The sequence below is a fragment of the Lissotriton helveticus genome, assembly GCF_964261635.1.
Source record: "Lissotriton helveticus chromosome 1_1 unlocalized genomic scaffold, aLisHel1.1 SUPER_1_unloc_91, whole genome shotgun sequence".
In the NCBI taxonomy this organism is placed as follows: Eukaryota; Metazoa; Chordata; class Amphibia; order Caudata; family Salamandridae; genus Lissotriton; species Lissotriton helveticus.
Window position 1 is genome coordinate 675,730 of NW_027611738.1, and position 12,938 is coordinate 688,667.

Here is a 12,938-nt window from a genome sequence, read left to right on the forward strand (position 1 = left end):
GCCCAATCTAAAACGGGTTAACAAAAACCGATCGTAGTCACCCGAGACAAACTTAATATAAGGTTGTATATAAAATATGGTTAAAATAAGATGATGCGCCTGAACAGTTGACTCTAACATTTCTGTAATATTTCTCTTTTCATCCAGCATCCGCAGGCAGCTACATTTAAGGTCATTTCTGGTGACTTTGCTCATAGTATCGGGATTGTTATAATACTCTGGGTGACCAAGATTACATGTAAATATTTTTATATATTTTAGCCAGCGAATTTGCATGGCCCCTTCGAAACGCCTACTGTCATTCAGGATTTGGCGATTAAGTAACGCTTCCTCAGTGGTCCAAATCCTGTGCCACAGTAAGACTGGCTGGATCTTTATAATGTCCGCTATATATGGCATGCCCTGTTCTGTGTGACTTTTAAAAGTGGAAGTACTATCTGGGACGGCCAACAGGAACCTAAGAATAATGTTCTCAGCAATCTGTAGGGAATTTACATCAGCATAGCCGCAAATTCCAGCCACATAGGTGGCGATTGATACACATTTTGCTTTGTAAACTTGGAGCAGTTCTACCGGAGGCCATCTACCCAATTTTCTGCTGAAATTTGATAGTGCTGCCAATGCCTTTATAAACAATAGTTTTCTGGCTTTAATTGCCTTTGTCCAGGTGTTTGTGGAATTAAACAAACTCCCTAGGTAGGAGAATGTTTTAGAACATTCTATCCTTCTAGCATCTATATAAAAACCTCTGCTCTTAATACTACCTGCCCCTCACTTCATGACAAATGTTTTTGACGTGTTGACAGTAAGACCCAAATCGGACGTAAACAAAACAAAACGATTAACTATCCGTTGAAAGCCCAGCGGGGTGCGGGCCATAAGGACCGCGTCATCCGGGTACAGAAGTGCAGGTATGGGACGTTTATCGACAAGCGACATGTCCTGGCACTCATTCGCTAATAAGCCAGCCAGATCAATTAGGTAAAGTGTGAAAAGAAAGGGTGCCAAAAGACATCTTGTCTTACACCTCTCTTTATACTAACTAATTTTGTACACTCCCCCCCTGACTCCGTGGCGAACTTATGCCTTTGCGTCTGAATAAAGATGCCTCAAAAATAATATACGTGTATTTTCCACCCTTATTCCCTCTAAAATTTTCCAAAGCTTTTCATGAATCATGCAGTCAAAGGCAGCGGTCAAATCAACAAATACCAGGTACAGCCTGCCCTTTTTTGCCTTTGTATATTTACCTAAAAGAATATTTAAATTGAGGCCCTGTTCTACTGTACACAAGCCCTTACGAAAGCCATATTGCACATAGCTAACAATCGAATGATTCTCGGCCCAGTCCTGCAATCTGGTTAAAATAACCCGACCCACAACTTTGACCTTAGAAGCGAGATTGGTCTGTAGCTCGCTGGGTTCTCCCTGTCACCTTTTTAGGTCTCGCCTATGCAGCACCTATGCGCTGCATAGGAGACCTTTAGCCGTCGTGCAGTTCTTTTTCAAAGCACCTACTCGTTCTTGTGGCGGCATACGACTTGCGGGAGTGCGCTGCAGCGCACCACAAGCTCTAGTATGTGCTTTGAAAAAGAGCAGACCTCTCTCCCCAGTGTGTCCGCACCACTCGCGGGTGCACCCCTCGGCCTCTCTCGCCCGCTGCAGCCTGCACGCCTTTTTTATAAAAAACTTTCAGCGCGAGGCGTGCACTTGTAATTAAAGTAGTCGATATAATTCATACAATAAGATGTGCTGTTTTAAATGCCCAGTGACAATTTCCCTTATAATGTGCAGTACAAACGTGCTCACTATTATCACTATTAAAGGTTTGCACTACAATTTTGCAAGGGTGTGTATAGTTTTTTTGCACCAAATTGTCCAATTAGGGCAAACATGGGGAAAAGTGTACATTCATGAGTTGTCACCCTGTTTTCCTGCTTTATACTCCAATGTAAATATTTCAACAAAAACTGGTGACTACAAGTGAGTGTAGAATGAATGAATGAATGAATGAGTGAATGAATGAATGAGGTGGGTCTTGTAAGGTGTAATTTTGCCCAAGGGCATCAAGGCGCCAGCCATAACAAGATGGACAGACAGACAAAGCACCAAGGTTTTACAGCACCAAATCCAAGATTTACGAGTAAGCCTCCAGAAAGAGCCAAGTTTTCAATTGTTTATGACACAGACCCGGCGAGGGTTGGGAGGCCAGTTCTGGCGGAAGGGAGTTCCAGAGCCTGGGCGCCAGAGTGGGAAAAGCTCTACCTCCCCATCTAGCTTTTACAAATCTCGGAACCAGAAAGATATTTTTAGAGGAGGAATGAAGCACTCTAGTAGGGCTATAGGGATGAAGAAGAGAGCTGATGCCTTCAGAGCCAGAGCCATAGAAGGCCCCATGGGCGAGACAAAGAAGTTTAAAGGATATCCTCGCCTGGACATGAAGCCAATGAAGGCCTTTCCGAGCCTGTGATATTGAAGCAAGTCGAGGGAGATCCAGGACAATCCTGGCCGCGGCATTCTGTACCATTTGAAGGCGATGAACAGAGGACTTGTTCATACCCCCATATAAAGCATTACAGTAGTCCAGACTCGAAGAGACAAGGGCCACTGTAGCTTGCTTTCGGGCATCTGGAGAGAGGTAAGCAGCAATCTTTATGAGGATCCTTATGATACCACAACAGGTGGACACCGTCCTGCTAACTTGAAGGTCAAAGGAGAGAGTGGTATCGATCAGGACCCCCAGATTTCTGGCTGAGTGGAAGGGGGCAGGACAGTCCCCTAGAGAGGCCGGCCACCAATCGCAAGTACAGATGTCTTGACTACCTCCAAAAATCAGGACCTCTGTTTATCTCCGTTAAGTTTCAGGAAATTCCGGATCATCCATTGGGCAACTGCTTCCATACAAGACCTGAACTTCGAAGCAGAATCAGCCACTGACTGGGTGAGAGAGACCATCATTTGGGTGTCGTTAGCGTATGACAGCACCTCAAACCCAAAGGATCTCACAACCGAAGCAAGGGGGGTCACATAAATATTAAACAATAGGGGACTTAAGGCTGAGCCCTGAGGGACCCCACATTGCACGGGCTTAGAGGGAGACAGAAATTCACCCAGCTTGACTCTTTGTTCCCTTTGATGGAGAAAAGGAGGTCAAGAGACTAAGTGCCAAGCCTCCAACCCCTATCTCCCCCAGCCAGGAAACCAAGACCGAGGGGGAGAGGGTGTCAAAAGCCACCGTGAGGTCGAGAAGGACCAGAAGAGTGGTATAGCCCATGTCGACCCTAGTCCGGATGTTATTAATGACAACAGTGAGGGCAGATTCTGTGCTATGAACACTTCGGAAGCCATGTTGCGAGATGTCCAGAAGGTTGGAGTCTTCCATGACAGTGGCAAGGTGGCGATTTAAGTGAGCCTCCAGAATCTTAGCAGGGGCTGGTAGCAAAGAAATTGGACGGAAGTTTTTCAAGACACCGGGGTCCAGCGAGGCCTTTTTCAAGAGTTGTTTTACGACCGCCAATTTCCAACAAGAGGGAAAAATTCCCTCTGCAATAGCCCAGTTCATCACCTCAAGAAGAGGGGGAACAATCACCTCCCTACATGACTTCGAGATTTTTAAAGGGCATGGGTCCAGGGGAGAACTTGACTTGATGTTATCCAAGAGGTGATTTATCAAGGAAACTGGGTGCCGGCATCATCACCAGAGGGACAGACATGTAGGCGGTAGGTAGAGGGGCGCTAACATCCAGTTCTGTGTTAAGGAGTTTGAGGTATTTATAGATGTCAGCGATTTTAGTGTGGAAAAAAGTTGAAATATTATCGCAGAGCTCCTGAGATTCAACTATCGGATCCAAGATCTTAGGGACAGAAAGGGAGTCGATGATCTTGAAGAGATCTCTAGATGATTTTAAAGAAGCCATCAAATTGGCATAATAGGCCTTTTTCTCCTCCGTTATTGCTAGCTTGTATGCTTTGAGAAGCAGTTTATGTTGTGTTTTTCCAGCAGGATTGGGATGGGCATGCCATTTCCTTTCTTGTTTTCTACAGCCCCATCTCAGTCCTCTAAGGCGATCAGAGAACCAGGGCATGGAGGGTCTCTTGCGGGCACAGTCGCACTGTTTGGCAGGAGCCAGAATGTCTACAGCTCTAGAGATGTTAATGTTAATGTTAATGTTATATGGACTTGTAAAGCGCACGGCTGCCCCAGCCAAGGGGCGTCCCGGCGCTAGCTGCATGAAGCTGGGCGGAAGGAGATGTTTGAATTGACATAATAGAGATATTGCACACTAACAGAAAAGATGAGTCTTTATGGCTTTCCTGAAGGGTAGCAGATCTTCTATTCCTCGTATTTGAGTTGGGAGTTCATTCCAGAGCTTTGCCGCGAGGTATCTGAATGAGCGGCCGCCCATCCTGACTAATTTAATGTGGGGCACTACGGCTAGATTCTGTCCCTCAGAGCGCAGCGTGCGTCGGGGAACGTAGGATGAGAGAAGTGGACAAAGCATGGGGGGGAAGCAGTTTTAAGAATTTTAAATGCAAGGCATAGGGTTTTAAAGTGAATCCTTTTTTCCACGGGAAGCCAGTGGAGTTTCGTAAGGACAGTGGTCACCGACTTATGGCGAGGGAGGCTGGTCAGAGCTCTGGCGGCGGCGTTCTGGACTCGCTGGAGTCTAGATTTCTCTGCTACGTTTGCCCCTAACAGAAGGGAGCTAGCGTAGTCCAGCCTCGAAAGGATTGCTGACTGAACCACTAGTTGGCGGGTTTGGTGGTCAAAAAAATTTAAAATCGGCCTGAGATTGCGTAAAGTTCCAAAACAGGTGGCTGCCACTTTCTTGGTATGGTGGGTAAAGTTCAGGGCAGAGTCCACCCAGACTCCCAGGTTTTTTACACAGTCTTTATGCTTGGGTGGTTGGCCGAGGGTCTCTGGCCACCAGCTGTTCCCCCAGGCAGTTGTCTCTTTGCCCACCAGCAAAACCTCCGTTTTGCCGGCGTTGAGCTGGAGGTAGTTTGCCGTCATCCAGCTGGTGATGTCTATGAGAGTCTGTTTGAAATTCTGTGCACTAAGACCGCTTTCATTTTTCAGTGCCGCCACTAGCTGGGTTTCGTCAGCGTAAGACGCAAGTGACAGTCCATGACTCCTGGCTACTTCTGCCAGAGGTTGGACGTACCCATTGAACAGGGTAGGGCTGAGGGCCGACCCCTGGGCACACCCTGCTCAATGGGGCATTCTTTAGAAAGAAAAGGAGGTGTGGAGACCCTGAAAGATCTGCCTGACAAAAAAGCTTTGAACCAGCTGAGAGCCTGCCCTGTGACCCCTATCTCCTCCAGCCTGAACAGTAGAATCTCGTGTGTCACCGTATCGAAGGCAGCACTGAGATCTAAAAGAATCAATGCTGCCGCCCCGCCAGAATCTAATATGGTACGGAGATGTTCTGTCACACTTAAGAGAGCTGTCTCGGTACTGTGACCGGCGCGGAAGCCATGTTGGGAACTGTCCAGAATGGAATTAGACGTCAGATATTTGGTCAAGGTGGAATTAACATGGGCTTCCGCTACTTTGGCTGGCCAGGGGAGGAGCGATATAGGTCTGAAGTTTTCGGGTAAGGTAGGGTCTAGCATGGGCTTTTTTATGATGGGTGTCACCCAGGTTTGCTTCCATCTTGTGGGTATATTGGCAGTGGAAAAGGACAGGTTTACAATGTCTCTAAGGGGACCGAGTACAGTCCAGTCTGACTCTCTAAATAATTCAGGTTTCAGGGGGTCTGCGGGTGAACCTGACTTAAATTTTATTACAGAGTTTGAGGAAATCTTCTTGGCTGAGTGCCGGGATATTAGAAAGATTGGGCCTGTTCGGATCAACTGAAGGAGTTAGTCAAACCCATTGCTGCGGAGTTTACGTCATTATCAAAGGAGGGACTAAACTCATTCATAAAAGGGGCCAAAGTTTCATTGCTAATCTGCGTAAAGTTTCGTCTGCGTTCCCATATCTTAGAATCAGAGGGGGACAAGGAGGGGTGAGAAATGTTCAACTCAAAGGGCACTGCCAGATGGTCTGACTAGGCCAAAGGTATCGGGATTCCTGCCTTAAGCCTGCTGTCATTTGAAAAGATGGCATCAAGCATATGGCCTGCTAAGTGGGTAGAACCACCCACGAGCTGAGTCAGGCCGCATGCGGCTAAGGAGTCCAACAGAGAAGTGGTATCTTTGGAGCTAACATTTTCTAGATGAAAATTAAAATCGCCTAAAAGAGTGAAATTGGGCCTATCAAGGAAAGGTTCAAAAAGATTCATCAGGTCCTGGGTAAAGGAGGTTCTAGGGCCAGAGGGACTATAACACAGGATACCTGAGAAGGAAACTGTTGAGGTGGAGTTTATAGAAAAATATAATGCTTCAAAAGGGTCGGAAGAGGTGGAGAGGAAATCAGACCGGCAAGTAAAGGAGGTCTTGTGCAGTATACCTAGATGATCCCCTCTATGCCCGATTCTGTCCATTCTAGTCAGGGCATAGCACGAAGGAATGGCAGCGACTAAGTTGGGGCCTGAGGAGTCCGAGGCCCGGGTCTCAGTGATAAAGACCCAGGAAGGTTTCCTTTGCGAGACAAAATCATTAAATGCAATATTGTTTTTGGACAACGACCTAGCGTTGATGAGAAAGCCTACCTCTTTTACCGGGGGAATACTCTCCAGTGCTTTAGTTGCTGCCTGCCACCTTTTAGTGTAGAACGCAGCAGGCACAAATTACACGTAATTCTTAATCTGAGCTAGTGACAACAATGTCAAAACAAGCATTTGCAATGCAATAGGTCTCGCATTTGGCTATTGGCATTGTAAATGACAATGCCTTTTATTTATGTTTTGGTTTTTAATACATCAATAAAAGGCATTGTTATTTATAATGCTAATAGCTTAAACTCTCGCAAATGCGAGACCTATTGCATTACAAATGCTTGTTTAGAAATTGGAACCAGGATCGATTTAGACCAGGTTGGCAAAAAGAACAGTTGAACAACATGCATTGCCTACGTGTGTCAAAAGCGGTCCCCATAGTAAGATGTTGGATTTAAAATGTATTTGAATGTATTTTTTTGAGGTCCATTGATCCATAGGTTTACATATTGGGTGCAAGTCCCAAACGCATTCATGAACAGTGACCTGTGCTGCAGGAGCGCGTGCTGTACTCATGGAGGCCTCGTGAACGGGCATGACATATCCAACACTCTACTAGTAAAGGGTTAATTGAGTTTTAAAGAAGGAATGATAGCACAATATTTGATAAGCGATGTTGGATAATTGAACATAATTTCAATATCACTGCACTCATCGTTCATGTTTGTAGATCTACGCAGACAACACAGTAATAAGCACTCTGTCCTATCTCATTAGCTGATTGAACATGCGCTGCTTGATTGTACTGAACTATATGAAGTAGTGACAGTAACATGGGTGCAAGAGAGCCATGCGCCAAGATGGCTGCCTAAACGGCGGGCTCTCCCAGCGACAAGAAGAGGTGCCCAGATAGCGTCCCAGAGGCAGCCATTGATCACTGACGACATAAGCGTTTGGTGTGAGGCAGCGGGGGGAGGATTTCAGAGCGATGTGCAATCCATTGTTGGTGTGTGCGGGCTGAAACAACGCAAGGTCCCTCAGCGATGGAGGGCCTGACGGAGGGGGGCTGGGACAGTGAAAGCATACAAGCGCCTAGAGGCTTCATTTTAAGGGAAAAGGAAAGCACCTGCCAGCATTTGGAGCTGCCATCGTGGGTGTTTCCGCCCTGCGAAGTCAGAGGGCAGTGAGGCAGTCACTCGGGTAGTGAGGCATTCACTCGGGCAGTGAGGCAGTCACCCGGCAGTGAGGCAGTCACTCGGGCAGTGAGGCAGTCAACCGGGCAGTGAGGCAGTCACCCGGCAGTGAGGCAGTCACTCGGGCAGTGAGGCATTCACTCGGGCAGTGAGGCAGTCACTCGGGCAGTGAGGCAGTCACCGGGCAGTGAGGCAGTCACCCGGCAGTGAGGCAGTCACTCGGGCAGTGAGGCAGTCACCCGGCAGTGAGGCAGTCACTCGGGCAGTGAGGCAGTCAACCAGGCAGTGAGGCAGTCACCCGGGCAGTGAGGCAGTCACTCGGGCAGTGAGGCAGTCAGCCGGGCAGTGAGGCAGTCACTCGGGCAGTGAGGCAGTCACTCGGGCAGTGAAGCAGTCACTCAGGCAGTGAGGCAGTAACTCAGTAGTAGAACGGATTGTGGGAATGATCCAGGAGTTCAAATCGGGCCTCAGTGAGCTGTGTCGAGTGGAGAAGAAGTCACAGTTGGAGGGACAACCACTGGTGGTGGAGCCTGTGGCCAAACTGCAGATACTGATAAGGACCTGGTCAACTCTCATACAAGGTTTGAGAAGGGTGTGGGTGCTTGGGAGAAACAAACATGCCAGTCCAACCCTGCTGAAGTCACTGTGTGAGCCCTTCCATGGAGACGCCATTGGGTGTTCACTCAAGTCTGGAATATGTTACGGCTGTGGCCATTGTCGTGAGCAAAGAGACAAACAGACTGATCTAATGGTATTTGGAGCCATTAACTGTCAAGTGGCCCCACAGTCAGCAGCACTGAAACTGGAAGCAATGAGGTTTCTTACATCATTGCGTGGACCCCAGCTGAGTGGTGAGCTTGGTTCACACATAGTAGAACAAAACAACATCAACTGCCCTGGCATTATTGTCAGAATATATATGGTCGCTACTGATAAACCTGGCATGACATAGACATAGGTGTAACTGATAGGTGTCAGGACACGAGTCATGAGACAGAAAAAACACTGTCTTGAAAGGTGGCATACAGCCCCACGCAGCTGCACAACATTCAGGAAAAGACGCCGCAGGCAATTCAGATGCATATTTTCAAAATGGGCAAAGCCAATCAGAAACAGACAAGATTACACAATCTGACAAAAATGAAGGTGCTGGACAAGTAGACAACTAATTGCAAACTCATTCAGAACCCCATGACTAAGAAGTTGCTGGTCTGGTCAAAGACGGGAAACAACTTGCATAGACAAGATCAATGGTTAAACATTGAACGTGGTATGTGAACGAATATAACTGTCATCTGATCACATTCATACTGGGCAGGACGCCACATTTTACATGTTCACATTAACTTGACATATTTTCATGAACGCTGTGCATTGACATTTGTTTCCTTCTATTAGCGCATCAGACACATTTTACACAAGAATCACAATGCTTCAATAAATATTGAAACGCCCAGTTGTGTATTTCTTGTGTATCTCTTTGGGTATGCATGAGTTAGTAAGCAAGAGAGTTCTAGATGTGTTACCAAGATTTCCTTGGGGAGTTAGTGTTGTCATGTTCTGAGGTTTCGCAATCCATTTGTTATCAGGTCAGGTTTGGGGTACAGGTGGTGCACTGTGAGCTAGCAGGGCTTATGGCCAACATATCCTGAGGGTGTGTGGACTCAAACTATCCAAATGCACACTTCCTACTGAGAAAGTAGAAGCCGTACGTTATTACCTATTGAAATGTTAATGTTTTGAACAAAGATGTCAAGCCCAGAAAGTTAGGGCAGAATCCAGCGAGTCACATGATATAGGTAAGACTATTTGAAGTTGTATAAGTAAAGGCCTGCAGGTGCGTTGAGAGAAGTGCTTTGGTAACACCCAAATTAGGCAGATGTGATGGCTAAATGTAGTCTTTATATCGGGGTTGAATATAATTTAGTGGGACCCATGGAATCGAATTGTTTGAATAGTAGTGGGCATTCTAGGTCCGTCCCGGGCAGGATGCGCTCTTGGGTTCTCCTCACATATTGAGCGCATTGGCAGTGGTTATAAACACCATTGATCGGGTTTTGTTCTCGGTGTTCTTTGGGGAGTGATTACCCACTGACAGCTGGGGTTGGTGTGGGAGGGGAGTTGATATAAAGACAACGGGTTGTACGTTTTGCTCACTCAACACAGTACAGATAGCGGACTTACTATAGAACACCGTGCTATTACACATCAAAGGATCTGATAGATATTGCATAATTGATGCAGAGACCCACAACTATGTTTAAATTGATTAGCTGAAATGTTTGAGGGCTTAACAACCCCCGTAAAGCTCATCACGTATTGGTGTCACACACACACACACACACACTATCTTGTAGCTAAGTGGGGGCGGCGTAGACATTTTGCATCACACTCTTGCTATTCTAGTAGGATTGGCATGTGAAACAGAAAACAATCTATTTTACTCTTCTAGAGCGGATGGCGGACACTCAGGGCAGATGAGTATTGGTCGGCGCACAGGTGGATGCATTAATATTTGTGCTGTTGAATATAAAAGTTCCTAATGTAAATTCCCCTGAGTTTTTTGACAGGCTGATGAGTGTATGCCACAAATTTGCGGGACTCCCAATCCTATAGGGAGGAGATTTTAATTTAGTTCTTTCTAAACAACTTGACAGATTAACCATGATTCACACGCCTCCCTCAATGGCGAGCGAGATGATAAATAAGAAAATGGAGTTTTGTGGTCTTGTAGAAGTATGGAGGATGCTACAGCCCTTAAAAGCAGGCTGTATTTTCTATTCCTCAATGCTAGCGTCGGTATTGACTACTGGTTGACCTCACAAAGGGTGACACGGTTAGTAATAGGGGCACAGATATTACCCAGAACTTTGTTGGACCATTCCCAGGTGGAGTTGATATTGCCCATTCCTTAATGCCTGACTCAGACTATATAATGAAGACTAGGGAGAAACAAGATGCAAGACCCAGTGTTGAAAGCAGAAACCAGGAAGGGCAGAATAGAATACTTCCACCACAATGAGGGATCAGTCATGGAGAGTGGCATACTTTGGGAAGTCCTTAATGCATACATACAGGGTAGTGTATCTGTGAAGGAATACGGAAATCCTTAAGAACCAGGCTAGAAAAAGATATCAAAAGACTAGAAAAAAAATACTAAACCACTAAATATCCTGCTGTCCAGCAGAGATTACAGAACATATTGAAATGATTTTGAGAAGAAGCTGAACGAGAAGTGCTGTACTTGGAAAACATTCTAGAGTCAGGGCATTCAGGGAGGGGGGAAATGCTGGCCTGGGTGTTGAGAGACACTAAAGATAATGCACCAATAGCGGGCATACGAAATAGAGTGTAGTCATTTCCACATATTCCATCTTAGATATCTTTTATATATACTATGAAACCTTATATTTCGGGCACAATAATAGTTAAGGAAGAAGGTGAGATTAGATCGATCATAATTCCGCTGTAACACAGATAGATATGAGATTAGTGATAGTAGCCCTTGCTAATGGGAAGACCCCCAGGAACAATGGAATTCTCCAATTTACTAATATCACGACTACAGGGAGTAAAGAATGAAGCTATAAAAGAACATTACCACCCACAATGCAGGAGGCAGAGATTTCGGTAGCTGTGAAACTAGGGTGTGATTTTACTCAATGTTTCTTATATGGGCTTCTGTCACTGCTAAACCTAGAAAACAAAAAGTTTGCCAAAATCAAAGTTCAGAGGCTGCCACCCCTGATGCAGGGGCTAATCCTCTCAGATCAGGCAGGATTCATCCCTCAAAGATCGGCAGCGCTAAATTGGTGTACTCTCATTTCAATTCTTCACTGATTTGACCTGGAGCAACCAACAGTAGCGATACTACTTGATGCAGAAAATATGTTCGATGCTTTAGATTGGGATGTTATGGGAGGAGTTTGATGGAGGATGGAGCTGGGTACATATATTATTTTTCCTTTTTACAGGTCCCTCCACATGAGCAAGAGAGAATGTAGCCCAATCTGCAGCTTTACAATTAACAGAGGTGCACAACGGGGATCCCCCTATCGCTCTCAATCAATCAATTTCAGACTTGAAGAAACAGTTGCTTAAAATGCAAATGGGTAGATTGGGATGGGGGAAGGGAGGCACAAGATGCCACATGGTTTTAAACTGTATGAGATGATGGCAATTGGGATACATTATTATAATTGTGTATTAGATACAAAATTCCAGCTGTGAAGGAAATACATCTGTATATTGTGCTGGCACTGTTGAGCATTAATGATGAATGTCTTGTTAACTGATGGGTAGGTTATGTGAAAATGTAAATAAAATATTAAAAATCCCTAACAGCAACACCAGGCCTTAGACATCCTGCAAGCTACATCATCAGTGGCATCTTTGCCCCTTACAGTCCAGCAGAACTACCATGATTTACCTTTAACCAATAATCTATGTCAGTGTACTTGTTTTTCAAATCATCTTTGTACTGATTTTCATTAAATAATTTGTCATACAACATCAAGTAAGAAAAGAAGCCTCAGCTTCATTATCCGTTAATTTCATCAATCAGTGGCTCTGATAATCCATTTTGATTTTCTCCAATGATGCTATGGTGAAATCTCTGACACTTAATACTTCCCTGACACACTTCATCTGTCTGTGTCTCAAAGCTGATCTAACTGAGTCCTCTAAATGTCTGCCTGATCCCATCTCATTTCAAACATGTTTTGTCATCCTCAGCCTTCATATAGACATGTTTCCACCCCATGCACAATCCCATATTTTTTTTCAACTGTTTAAAACATGGCGGCCAGAGGGGCTTTTGTACCCCATAATCTGCCCACAGTACATCTGGCTAAAAACAATCCGAGCTTACAATTTTTTTTCTAATATTGGGGCGGTGTTTCATCATTTCACATTCTCAAGACAAAAAAGTTTGCAACTGACTTTGAGGCAACCCCTGAGGTCCTTGTCAAACACCCGACCACCCTTGGTCAATACGGCCTCAAGGAGGAGCAATCACACAGTGAATGTATTAATGTCCCTGGATGACCACAGCCCCTAAGGCACTTATCTGAGTTGACTAATCCACATTTGTTAATCAGTATCCTGGTGTAATAGCTCCTGTGCAGGAATTTTAATTGTACAA